This window comes from Triticum dicoccoides, chromosome 4A (assembly GCF_002162155.2).
Source record: "Triticum dicoccoides isolate Atlit2015 ecotype Zavitan chromosome 4A, WEW_v2.0, whole genome shotgun sequence".
Taxonomy (NCBI): domain Eukaryota; kingdom Viridiplantae; phylum Streptophyta; class Magnoliopsida; order Poales; family Poaceae; genus Triticum; species Triticum dicoccoides.
The window spans coordinates 731,686,092-731,700,094 of NC_041386.1; the positions used below are offsets into that span (position 1 = coordinate 731,686,092).

The 14,003-nt window shown below is 40.4% G+C and overlaps 2 pseudogenes; one reads left to right on the forward strand and one right to left on the reverse strand.

Annotated features, from left to right (window-relative positions):
- The first annotated feature begins 611 nt into the window (after positions 1 to 611).
- On the forward strand, positions 612 to 1,435 carry LOC119284289 (annotated as a pseudogene).
- Positions 1,436 to 7,290: 5,855 nt separating this feature from the next.
- On the reverse strand, positions 7,291 to 13,623 carry LOC119284290 (annotated as a pseudogene).
- Positions 13,624 to 14,003: the final 380 nt, after the last annotated feature.

Sequence of the window (14,003 nt, forward strand, 5' to 3'; positions counted from 1 at the left end):
ACTGTCGCTGCGTTTACTCAATTTGAAAATGTCATGCTGGCAACACAAAAAGGCTAGAAATAAGACCATTTTGCTGGAGGCTAAAATTGTGAAAGATCATGTTGCTATGAGATATTATTGGTTCCAAGTGATGCTGCAATGAGAGATTATGTTGTTGTGATGTGACTAATATTGCTACAATAAGATATTGATTCCAAGTCAATCAATATTATGTTGTTGATGTGAAGAACTGTTGTCACATTTTTATTATGTGACATTAACAATTTTGTAGCAAGTTTGTCTATTTATGATACTATTTAACCTGTCAAGACTGGAATTTTAACTGTTTTGCATCATTTTAACTTAATATGGCAATCCCTCCCACCCAAATAGTGTTTTATATGGAGTGGATTGTGCTTGGGAGGGGGCTCTGAGGGGATTGGGTGCAAGAAGGGGATTCATCAAATCCCCTGAAATCCCCTGCTCCCCAAACCACGCAAATCCATTTTTACCAAACAAAGGCTAAGTGCGGGCTGTTATGCCTCCGCTTGGATCTCATCCATTTCTTTTCTCCCGATAAAAAAAAGAGTAGGCCTATCTCCAGGATTTTCTCTCCATTGCATGGCTATGCGATGGCGGAGCCTAAAAAGCGTAGCTACACTTTCAAGAAATTGTGTTACTCTTTTGCCAAAAACGCTTCTAAGAAATTGTGTTGATCCTTCTGCCAAAAGATACATACTTGGAGACTTTCCTTGCTCCCGGCGAGCATGCGGAGGACCCATTGTCATTCAGGGTGATATGCTTGGCGCAATGCAGAATCAATCTGCTGCTTCTGGTCTTCTCCTCTTTGGATGGACGATGGCATGTGCTTACTTATGACCAATGGGGTGTTCGGGACACGCTCGCTCCATATCTGAACTCTGAGCTTGGGCAGTCCAGCCGCTAGTTCGTCCAAGGATGCTTCTATTGGCATTTGCATAAGTGCTACGAGTTAATTGTGTTTGATGTGCGCGCAATGCAGTTCTCTACTATCAGGCTCCAATCTGATAATTCGCAAAAAAAGGCTCCAATCTGATAAACTGTACAGTAAAAGTTTTGTTCTCGTCGAGGCAGCAAAAGGAATGCTCGGGAGGCTCACTATATGTAATGGCTGTCATCAGGACAGCAAAGATGACCAATCTTGGCTCGTGTATTCCATTCTGATAAATAACCAATGGCACTTTGAGAAGGTCATCCCGTTGCCAGTAAAGCATGTGAGTCTGGTTGGTGTAGCCGGGGGATACCTGCTCATATATGCGCGATGTATGCCACATCTTCACAAGAGAGACTGGAGTTTGGATTCTTTACGGTGGACTCAAAGACATGGCAGGTTGAGTTGTTCACTGCAATTAGCAAACACTTACCTGGACAACTATATGCTGGTTTCCCATCATGATTGTGTGCGCCAACTATATGAAGCGGTGAGCGTGTTATGTACTCTTTGCTTACTTTTATTTTATTTAACTTGGTCACAGCTGTGTTATACAACAAAGAAATACTGCTGTTCAGGCATTTTCTATATGAGTTTTTCTAGATGTTTGCCTCATTTCCAATTGATTGTCTTCTTCAATATATTTTCAATTCCTTTATTTTTATATATGACCTGCGTATAAGTAGAAATCATCATATTACGACATCATATGACTATAGATTGCCTTGGTCAATTTATTAGTTCCTCTAGTAGGTCCACGTATGACTGTAGATTGCCTTGGTCAATTTATTGGTGCAACCATTAGTTTGGATTGTATGTCTATTTTCTGCTGTTGAACTGATGTTATGTTCAGCTGATCTGGACAAGTAACTTTATACTTACGGTGAAAAATATTACCAAGACATAAAACAAAACAAAAGTTGTATACATGTATGCACCACTGAGATTTTTCTTTTGATTCCCTTGTGAGAATCTATTTAATCAGGTTTCTCGTGCTGAATGTATCCTTTCTTCATCTACGCCTTTTTAGCTTCATTATTGTATCCTCATCTGACATAACCTTGTTTCCTTTTTGAATATTTTTGTTGAATGAAAACCTCAGCGTAGTGCATTTATATTGTGTAATCTCTTGGTTGCTTAATGAAATGCAAAGATTGAAATTTCAACTTGTGGCTTCATGCCATTTGCTCATGAGGACGCTTGCAAAGTAGTACTCCTCTGTACACTTTTATATCTTATAAAATTTACAGAGGCACTAGTACATATTTGAAGCCTTATCCCTGATTGGTAGGTTCTTTTCATGTACTAATTCACATCATTACCGGGCAATGCTACAGGTACCTCCTTGATAATATCCACTGTAGACTTCATGTGTCACATGTTGCAGCTGATATATTTGCGGCCTGTTATATGTACTTGACAGCCTTACATTCCTAATGGTACCTTGCTCATATACAAAAGTTTGTGTTGTTCCATCTGTCCACAGATGCGGAAGCCGTGTCGAACAGGAGTTGGTTCCCCAGACCACGGTGTGAGAAGGTGATGCGTGGATCAGATGCATTTGCTTTTTCAATGCTTGGTACTGCTCCCGTCGTGTCGAAAGTGTCGTGTGTGGATCGGATGTATTCCCTTGTTCAATGGTGATGCCATGTTGTAAGCTGTGATTTCTGACTGCGTGCTATCCTCGCGTACAATTTCTTTTTCCAGTTGCAGCATTTGAAGTGTGTTCTAGCTTCTGAACTCTTAGGTACTGATGGGCTATGTACCAACTGTTGAATCTCTGACCGGTTTTGTTTCTGCGACGTTCAAGCCACAATGGAATGGGTATGGGTGTGCTCTGCTTACAACATCTTTAGCAGTAGACAAAAAAGTTGAAGACCAAAAACTGGTTTTAAGTGTGAAGAGAGTAGGTTTTGGGAAATGCCCAATGGTTCTCAGTGACATTTATTTCTAACTTGCCCTCGCTATTTAATAATAATAACTCGACGCATGTTCTTTCAAAATGTATAAACACGCTCGTTAGACGTTTGTCCATGTATTATCAGAGAGCCTGTCTCCTAACCAGTGTCGCAGCTTGCCACCAAAATTTACCAAATACACTTCTGTCCTGTACTAGATTCCACTGTCATTTCTGTAATAGTAATAATATAAAAAAGTTATTATGAAAAAGTAAAATAAAAAAACTTTTCAAAAAACTTGATCTTCTTTTGTGCTCGTATAAAAAGTGTTGCAAAAGAAAAAGCAGGACAAAATAAAATAAAATTTTAAAGCCAAAAAAATGTGAATAGTAACTTGTATATATTGTTGATTTCCCACCTAGAACAACATGAAAGTTATTTCTTGACAATTTTATACGAGTACAACAAATGGTCAAGTTTGTTTCAAAAGAAGTTTTCAAATATTTTTTACTTTTTTGTAATTACTACTCCCGACTTTAATAGTAACTTGCATATAGTGTTGATTTATTTTTATTTTTCATCAACAATACCATGAAAGTTATTTCTTGGGAAAAAGTTATAGAGTACAACAGAAAACAAGTTTATTTAAAAAATATATTCCTTGGCCAAAAATTTTATACGAGTACAACAGAAGGTCAAGTTTATTTCATAAAAAGTTTATGTCAAAAAAATTATTCCTTGGCAGTTTTTTGATACGAGTACAATAGAAGGTCAAGTTTATTTCAAAAAAGTTTTGACATTTTTTTAATTTTTTTGTCATTACTATTTTCTCATATGGGATTTATATACACCCAAAAGCAAACGTTCTTGTCCTCTTCCTTTAAAAATATAATTAATTCCATGCAATAGAGATTAAGGCCGTTCTAATCTGCAATCTAACCTTTCGCTTGAAATTAATAATGCTACGTCAATTGCATGTCATGGAAACTAAATGTGCCGAATTATTACGACTACGTCAATTACAGGTCCTGATAATTACATCACGGTGGATAGCGTCGAGAGACGAGAAGGTGCGGTGGGGCTTGGGGTGGCTGGAGGCGGCTAGTGTCGTATGTCACGGAGACGAAGTGGGAACCACCAACGCAAGGTTTTGTTAAATTGAACACTGAGAGATCTTTTCTTGCATCTGATGGTTCTTCGTCCACGGGTATGATTCTTCGAGATACTACAGGCAATATTGTGTTCGTTGCATGCCGTCACCTAATAACATGCACGAATGCATTAGAAACTGAACTTTGTGCCATGTCGGAAGGAATCACACTATCTATGCAATGGAATAATCTACCTCTTCAGGTTGAAACTGATTGTTTGGAGGCTATTTGTATGGTGAAAAGTGAGAAGCCAGATAGATCAAGATTTGCTTTCTTGTTCCAAGAGATTAAACAGAAGCTTCTAGAGAGGAAGAATCATATTACTCATGTACGACGTAGTCAGAATACAGTGAGCCATTTTTTGGCATGTTTTGGTAGATTACATAGTTGTACTGCCGTATGGCTAGGTGCAGGACCCCCAGGTGTCGCACAGTTATGTGTCTCTGATTATATCAATCTTCAATGAGTAATATTAGTTCTATTCCCGCAAAAAAAAAAAGATGAAGTGGGCGGCATGGTGGTTGTGAAGTTTCACAGGGCGGCGGTTATGCTTGGCGCCACCGTTTTTTGTTTTTGTTGTCGCCTACTAGTAGAGACCCAAATATACCACTCCTATAGCTTTTTTTTGGTTGTGTCAAAAAAAATTTGATCCCATGTAGGTTTTGCATTTTATTGGAGGCTTGGAGCCTTTTGTCCACCCTAAATACCAAAAAAATAGTTTTTTTGTCACAACTGCAATTTTCTGGTATGATGTCGGAGATGTTATGCTCCGAGTTTGCTTGTTCGGGGAACGTATGCCATCTCAAGTTCTACCAGAAACAGTGTGTGCATTACTGACTGGAACGTATGCCATCTCAAGTTCTACCAGAAACAATGTGTGCATTACTGACTGAAATGGCTTGGCTTTATCCATTTGTATCTTTAACTCAGTGGCCCTAGCTACATTAACAGATGATTCGCTTGATAGATCTGCCTACGGTCATTTGATGACAGGAATCAAGAAGCTTCTGCAGCTTTGTTGGTTTGTTGCACTGAAAATAGATCATCATCAAAATAGTGTTGCTCATAGTCTAGCTATTGTAGGAAGAACTGGAAGTAGCACCACTTGTTGGTTGCATCGTGTTCCAAACAGTGTCTTAGAGCTTGTATTAGCTGACTATAATGCTATTTCTAAGGAATAAATACCCACCTTTCCCACGGAAAAAATGGACCCCCACCCCCTTCCCTCTGAAATTGTTAATTCGGAAAAAATTACCAAAAATATAAAATTAGCATATACTAGTAAAATATAACATATTAACATTGGTAATATGGTAATATGAAGATAATATTTTTCAGATTAATCTGGGGCAGTTGATTCATTAGGCATAAGGACACTAAGCAAATAAAATAAAATAAAATTGAGTTGCAAAAAAATGATTTGCTAATTTTAATCATGTAAATTCCTAGCTCTTATTGTTTCTAAAATGTGTTTAAAAAATATGTGTGCCATATGTTCCACACTTAAGTTTTTGTTTGAGTTAGTGCCACAGTTATGTTGGTATTGTTAACCCACTGGCCCTGTCTTAAATATTCATCATGGACGTGTTTGGTTGCTCGCATCAAGCCGAACCAGGTCCGCGCGAGAATAATTTGACCCATTTGGTTGGTTGTGTTGCATCAAAAAGTTGGCCCGCACGGACCTTAAAGCACCTCTAGGCTTGGCTCCAAGGGAACGGCCGAATCGGCCGTTTTTCCATAGCTAGGACCGAGCAATGCAACTCGTGGCACGTGGGCGGTCTCGAGAAGTCGCGTTCATTCCCTAAGAGGCGGCATAATTACCTTCACATTCCCTCACCGCTCTCTCTTCTCTCTTCCCACTCTCACACCGGCAGCGGCGAGTAGCGAGCAACGGACTGCAAGGCGATCCTGTGCGTCGATCACTGCATTCGATAGTGCACTGGCAGGACATCAACAATGGTGGTAAGCCCTTACCCTCTCTCTCGATTTACTGCATTTGATTCGCGGTTTAGATTGGATTTCCAAACTCGATACAAGTGTTATGGAGGGGATTGAACACAAAGGGGGTTGTGGGATTGGATTTGCGCACTCGATTCATCATAGAACGGATGGATTCTAGGGTTCATATGTTGTTTTGAGTACAAGGGAGTGGGGGAATGGGGGTAAATCTACCATATAAGCACCTATCCTAGATGTAGTGACCTTGGAGGCGCTTCGAGTGGTAGGGAGCCGTAGCTTTCTTGTTGTCTTCCACCACCGCCTCCACCGCACCATCCACAATCTCCTCTTCATCGTCTTCGCCCAGAACGATGGGTCTTGCACAATTGCCTTGCGCCGACGCCATGACCACCATCTGCACCACGTCATGGTCATCCTCCGGCGCCATCGTGGCGGCCATCTAGTCTTGACGAGCCCTATACCCCCTATACATGGCCCATCTGGCTATCTGACCAACATCACCGGACTCGGTTTGATCCATGGTCCAGCGCAGTATGTCTACTGACATACTGTTTTGACTTTGTCAAGAATCAACGTCTTCAACTCCTCCGTAGTCGGCTTCTTTACCACAGCGTGTGCCTCCTTATGCATGTCCTCGATGCTTGTGAAGTTAGAGCACACTTCCATGGTGTTGTTGAACTTGGTGCGGTCACCAAGCGAGAAGCCAAGGAAGAAAGCCTGCCATCCAATGCCCCAAGGAAAGGGGATGGGAATGGGGTTCATGGCGATGAAAAAATGTGGTGAAATAGAGATGTGGGAGAGGAGTGACAGTGAGAGACAGGGAGGGTTTGTGTGTTGGTGGGTAAGTAGTACAACCTTTGGGTGAGTAAATATAGGGACTTTGGACGGTAGGAACAAATCCTGATCATCCTTTGAACTTCATGTTGTTCATAATGTAGATCAAGATGGACAACACGAATGCCAAGGAGGTGGCGGCACCCAGAGACAAGTGCAAAGAGGTTGTGCCGCCATTAGAGAAGGGCAAGGAGGTGGTGCCGCCCTCAGATGACGATGTGGTGGTGGAGGAGCCCCCAAGCGGCAAGCGGAGGAAGTACGGGTACTACCATGAGGAGGCAGGATCAACCCACTTCTACAAGGTGATCCTTGCCCTGAAGCTGGAATGCCTGCATATGCCTCTTGTCTTCGTGAAGCACTTCCCCGATGTTCCTCAGGAGTTCAAGCTGGAGATGAAGACCGGCTACGCATGGAGAATGATGGTCTGGGTGATGAACGACAGGGTCACCCTTGATTAGGGTTGGGCCCCCTCCATTGTTGTTCACCAGATCAAGATCTGCTACATGGTCACCTTCAAGCTGCTGACTCCTGACATCCTGAAGGTGTATTCTTCAATAACGACGGCGTTGAGATGGTCACCAAGTGCAAAAGGCATGGCGACGCCTTCACCGTGATCTTCTAGGGAGCTCTTCAGGCTAAGCAACACCTGCTCTGCATAACTACGATGCACATAGCCGAACACCAATAGTTGACGAAAGATAAGAATAAACCGACATATCGGCAAAGTAGATCCATATAGGACCAACACTATGCCTATGTCGAAAGAGATGGTGGACCGATCCGGAGATTATGCTGCCACCCATGTTGGGTAAAAACCTCCCCAGCCACCTGCTCCAACCGCGTACACACCACCTTAACAACGGTTGGCACTTCCTTCAGAGTTGTGTAGACCACGTACAAAAACAGGTGCGTACAGTGTAGACCACGTACGAATGCAAAGATACATGAGAGACTAGCGAAACTCATGATAGGAAATCGGTACAAGCGGTTTCCATTACAAGTTGCATACTTCTTTATCAATGTAAATGGGACGTTATATATTCAAAAGTCAGAATAACACATTTAATTAGATGTATACAAACATGTGATAAAGCCACCTCCATGTTTGTCTACAAGGCATATTGTGTCTTCACATAAAACAATACAATATCTAGTAAAGCATTTTTTCTGAGAAATACCCAATATATCTGATGAACACAAATCAAATTGTACCTTCACACAGAGCAATACAATATCCAGTATATCTGATGAATACAAATTAAATTATATCTTCACACAGAGAAATACAATGTCCACTATACCCGATGAACACAAATTAAATTGTATCTTTACACAATACAATACAGTATCCAGTATATCTGATGAGCATAAATTAAATTATGAATGGCCCCTATTCAAAATTCACCTCTTGCGAGGACAATGATGTATGATCATATCACATGTTATTTTCGCTGTTGCTAGCAACATATTCTTCATGGGCCATAATTGCTAGTCCACACCTGTATCCGATCAAAACCCTACAGTCCAGAAAACAAGAAGAAAATAAAAGGCATCACAACCATATCAAAAATACGTTACCGAGGGCAATGTTAAGAAGTGTACACTTAAATACGCAACACAAATTTCATTTATTACTAAAATGCCTAATGACCAATCTGATTGTTCCTTCTTCTGCTCAGATAGGATTCATATTCTTTAGTCTCCAATGAATTGTTAGTGATGTACTCCCTCTCCATAAAGAGGGAGTAGTTCGCAACTGAACCGAAGAAAAACAAAATGTTTCTGTACACTTACCTTCCCGAGCCTTTCAGAATTTGTCCCAGTGCATGAACCTTTTGTAGGCCAAAGTTATGTATGCCCTCAAGCCTGAAACAGTATTAAGAGTTCATATCAGTATTTACTCAAGATCATCGATTGTGAAATAGGATCTCAACTATACAAATTGTTTCTAGAATGCTATCATTGATGTGTATTCCGTAATGTCAATAATCAATGTTTACCTGAAGGAATTTGCATTCCAAAGACGAACAGTCCCGTCCCATGAACCAGTGACCAGTAGTTGAAGCATTGGATGGTAACAGACCGTAGTGACTTTCTTTGTGTGACCATCTAGTTTTTTAATACAACACTTTTTCTGCAAATCCCAGATCTGTTTCCCGAGGAAAATGTTAGAAACATGAAAAATACACAACGACTGTACATGTGTTCAAGAGTACTTCTAGTACAATTTAGAGAAGCTGTCGCACCTTCGCAGTCCCATCTTTGGATCCAGTAATTAGATATTGCTCATCATCACGTGTAAAGTAATCCAAACATGTCACATTAGAAGACAGCACAGGTATTGTGACGATATAGTGAGGAGAATCAAGACTCCAAATCTGAAATCGATTAGAGAATTTTATGGTCATGCAATCCAAATCCAGTAACAAACTCATCTTACTGATTGTATCGAACTTCTCTTATGAAAATGGAAGGATTGTATGTGAACCTTAATTGTCTTGTCCTTGGAAACAGTAGCAAAAGTATCGGCGTCCTTAGGATTGAATGCTAGTTGATACACAGAATCAGAGTGCCCTTCAAATGTCTGAACAGTCTGAGCAGACTTCTGGTCTTCCTCCCAGTCCCACAGCTTAATGTTGTGAGACTTCGATACCGATATAACGTAGGGCTTGGTCGGATGAATAGCCAAAGAAGTGATCTGGTGCCTGTGAGCCTTCAAACTCTTGACTTTCTCCATTGTATTGTAATCGTACATATAGATGCAACCATCACCACATCCTGCCACAAGCCATTGCTTCCTTTCAATGAATTTAGCCGTCCAAACTGCAGTTGGAGCAATTAGAAATTGTCAGGTGTGTGTATCTGTGCAGTTACCATGCTGGTGTGTGTGCGTGCGCGCGCACGTACATATACACGTGTGCATGTGTGTGTCGATAAATCTGGTAAGGAGCAAGACGAATGTGTTTGGGTGAACTCACAGGATATGCCCTCCCGTTCTCCTGGGCCTTCGTGTACCATGTTCTGTGGATAAATGTGACAACCTTATTACCCATATGTATTTGCTAATATATTTCTTAAGAAGTCCATATGCAACTCATTCATTGAAGACAAACAAGGTCCAACTATAACCGAAAAAACAAGAAAAGAATAGAAAACGAAAAAAAACAACCTGCACATGTGGTTCAAAAGTACTACCAATGAGGAATCTGGGAACCTAACTCAGGTTTTTTCTCTCTCATGTGAAACATGAGTAATTTTAACATGCTCCCTCTTACCCCTCTTTTCACATGAGAGGTAAGAAGGTAAGACTTAATCAAACCACTGGTTAATCAATCAATGGCCCAGATCTATTATGTACTCTTACCTCTCATGTGAAAAGGGGAGGTAAGAGGGACCATGCTAAAATTTGCCATGAAACATACCATAAGTCACTATACCCATGCACATGCATAATGGCACGTGGGATCATCAGGCCATTTGCATGCACTGAAAATAGACATACCACATGAGAAATACTTATTTGGACAAATTTCATGCAAATTTTTAGAGCATCTTAGAATTTTCCTTTTGAATTTTCGCAGTTGAATTTCGGGGGTGGGGGGGGGGGAGTCGGTGCCTTGGGTAACTACTGCCCCTAGGCTCCTAGCTACCAGAATCCCCTAACTGGCAAATATCTAAACTTTTTTTACAAAATTGAAAACGGGACCAAAACCTTCGTCACTAATGTACCTTTATCTCATGGTCCCAAATGCGAAAGGGGCCTTTGAAATGACTTGTTATAATCCTGTAAATTAATACATATGAGAACATAGTGCATGCCTCACGCACTGGAATAAATACTTTGATGATTGTGAAGATGATTCAAAATATCAACTCACCATGGCTTTGTTGGATGCACATCCATGCAAAGTATTTTATTGTAATCTGACATGGGTATGATCTGATGCAACCAAACAAACACTGATCAATATAAAGGAAAAAATGTAACCATGCCCAAAAAACTTATCCTTAATGAGCAGGCGACATTCATGATTGAATATATGTCTTACCTCATGTAAGTTGGAGCATCTTCAAAGAAAAGCTCTATTTATTTACCTACTTGAGCGAACTAACCTTTGTTTTGGTTGATCCATGTTTATCACAAACAGCTGTCAACTTCTGCTCATGCACCTTTCCGATTCCCTTCTCTTGAACTTTAGTAAAAAAATTAACATTATCGATGTCGCCTTTCCCTTCGGTGATTGTATGAAGCTCTTCATGGCTTATAACGGTGCTCTGAATAATCAGAAGCTTATCCTCATGTGATGGCGGGGGCTTCTTCCGCTCTTTCATTGTCACATTGAGGGTGTAGGTCGACCCCGGCAGAATGTTGCCACAAAGCCAGTCGTGGTAGTACCTCTTGGCCTGGCTCCCCAGCTGGAGCCTGAAGGCGACATGGTGATCTGTGATGTTCTTTAGGTACGTCGGGCATGTCATCAACTCATTTGGCCTAAAAGGGAACCTGAGCTCCAGGGCGTGGATGTCAACCAACACGGCACATGGCCCAGTTTCTTGGGTTGTCTGCATGCAATTTTAATTGAAGGGGGGCCAAATTAAAGAAGTTCGTGACAACATATAAATTAAGTTTGACATTACAACACCAACCCATACTCCATCCCAACACATGTTGTGTTGTGCAATCTTTACTGTTAAAATATGGAGTTAGGTGGTCTGTGACGGTGCCACACACCACCTAGCTCACACGCTCGCTCCTCCCTCCTTTTAGTTGGCACCAACGCGTGGGCCTACCGCCTTGCAGGTGGCAGCAAACCCGACATGGGGACTCTTCTCGTCCGAGAAAAACTTAAGTTGAATAGCTAACTTTTTTCCGCAGGGTATTCAACTTTGTTATAATGGTGATATAGAGGGAGAAGAGCTACACGAGGAAGGCGGAAATAATAGGAATGTCGATGGATTGGTGTGGGTTGTGATCTAGTAATTGTTTTTTGGAAATTAATTGTCTTGACTACAAGTACTTGAGTTAGACGGGAACTCACCTCCAAGCATGTTTCTAGCGGCATCTTATGAAGTCCAGATTTATCTTGTTGCAACTCACCGGATGCATTTTCCACCTGCTGAAAGCCAAACAAAACAAACTTTTTTTCAAATCACCAGCTCAAGATGAGAAAAGTGAATACGGGTCGACGTGCACAAACCCTCGAAACGAGGTTACTGGGATTTTTTTTAAAACTTCAAAGTTGAGGTTACTAGGATTGATATATTTGAGTGAACTTTCCTGGGCTAGTGTTTACTGTCGAACTACTCATCCCAGTATTCCTACACCAATTCGGACTTACCATTTTATCAAGCATATCCATTATATGCTTCATATCAGGCCTTTTCGTTGGATTGAATCTAGTGCATGATATCCCTATCTGAGTGCATACTCGTATTTGTTCGAGATGTATGTCTCTCTGTGATATCTACAACTTGTGGTTCCAACTTTGAAGTACCTAAAACAATACAATTATGGCTTACAAGTTACGAAAATGAGGAGCAATATTTTACATGAAAATTGAAGTACGTAGTAGTATATGCAACCTCATACTTCAGGTTATTATTTGAGTATCTACCAAAATGACTGAAATTTCGACAAACTTTCATTGGAAGTGCAAACCATGCTTCGAACTACTAAGTATACTTCAAGGCAATGCATTACGAGGGAATGGTATATGCAGTATAAAGTATCAAATTATTTAATATTGATGACATAAATTTGCTCACATTTTCTATATCAGGATGACCCCTCTCTCCTGTTATTATCTCTATGATAATAACACCAAGACTATAGATGTCGTACTTGAATGGGATTTCTTTACGGCCGTACTCAGGTGCCATATATCCCCTACATAAATATTTAAATAGGACGCTTAGAAAGTCGTAAAAGGGAATAAATTATTATCCCAAACTAAAACATCAGCTTTCAAAAAGGCTTGGGCATCTTACCGTGAGCCAATGACCTCTAAAGCTTGATTTTCATCAAAGCACTGAGACAAACCAAAATCAGCAATTTTGGGTATCATGTTACTGTCAAGTAGTATATTGGCAGGTTTCATATCTGAATGAACAATATTATTTTCGTGGAGATAATTTAGACCCTGACAAATTCCTTATATTATTAGATAGCACTTTGTCCATTCAAGAGCTGCATCCACAAACATCAGAGGAGAAAAAAAATAGTATTTGAGATATTTAATTATGGTCCTTTACCTCCGGATGCCAAAGATTATATGCAACACATTAAGCTCTTATTATACGAGTCAAATGCTTAATGGAAATATAAGCATTGGATAGACAGATGATCCTACCAGTGATATAATCACATAGGCTCCCTTTTGGCAGATACTCAAAACACAGCAATCTTTGTAGTTCTTCTGCCAAAACGAATTTCCCACTATAGTTTGCTGCTATCTTCTGTGTGTCAGCACAATGTCCAAGAAACCGCAATACATTTATGTGTTTCACTTTTATCAGACACTCAAGCTCTCGTTCGAATTTGTCCTCGTGCAAATGCGAATTGTGCAGCCTCTTTACAGCCACCACCCCATCTTTAAGCACACCCTGCAGTCGGAAAATGGTTTGGATCAACCTGAATTCTCATAAGCATTGTGATTAAAACCACGATACAAGAGAGTTGTTGCACCTTATAAACGACCGCAAACCCGCCCCTGCCAATTTCCTGCTCGTCTGAGAAAGAATTAGTGATTTCCTTTAGAAGTGATAGCGGCAGGGCCTTTGGCTCTGAATTTTTATCAGATAGCATACGCTCCAGGTCATTCAGTTGGTCCGACATTTACAGTTGCAAACCACAGTACCCTTGAAAGTTGAAACAGGAGCAAATGTGTTAGTATTTATCCTTTTCTCAAGAAATATGAAAGGAGGGTATTTCAAATTGAAGTTGCACTCGGGAGCACTTTGCCATGCGTGATAAATAATTTTCCAAGTATAAAAAATTACACATGCATGTTTGTGTTCTTTCTATGCCTGCAAAATTTCATAACAAACATATGGTATGTGCTACAAAAATCAAGTTTAGTATTTTGAATCATTGAAGTTTGTTTATTATGGAAGACAAGCACAGACAATGCTAACATAAGAATGCGGAAACAAATCTATATTTTTCTAATTATTTTTTGTGATTTACTGTTTATCCTGGGATCGTTCTCGGTTGCC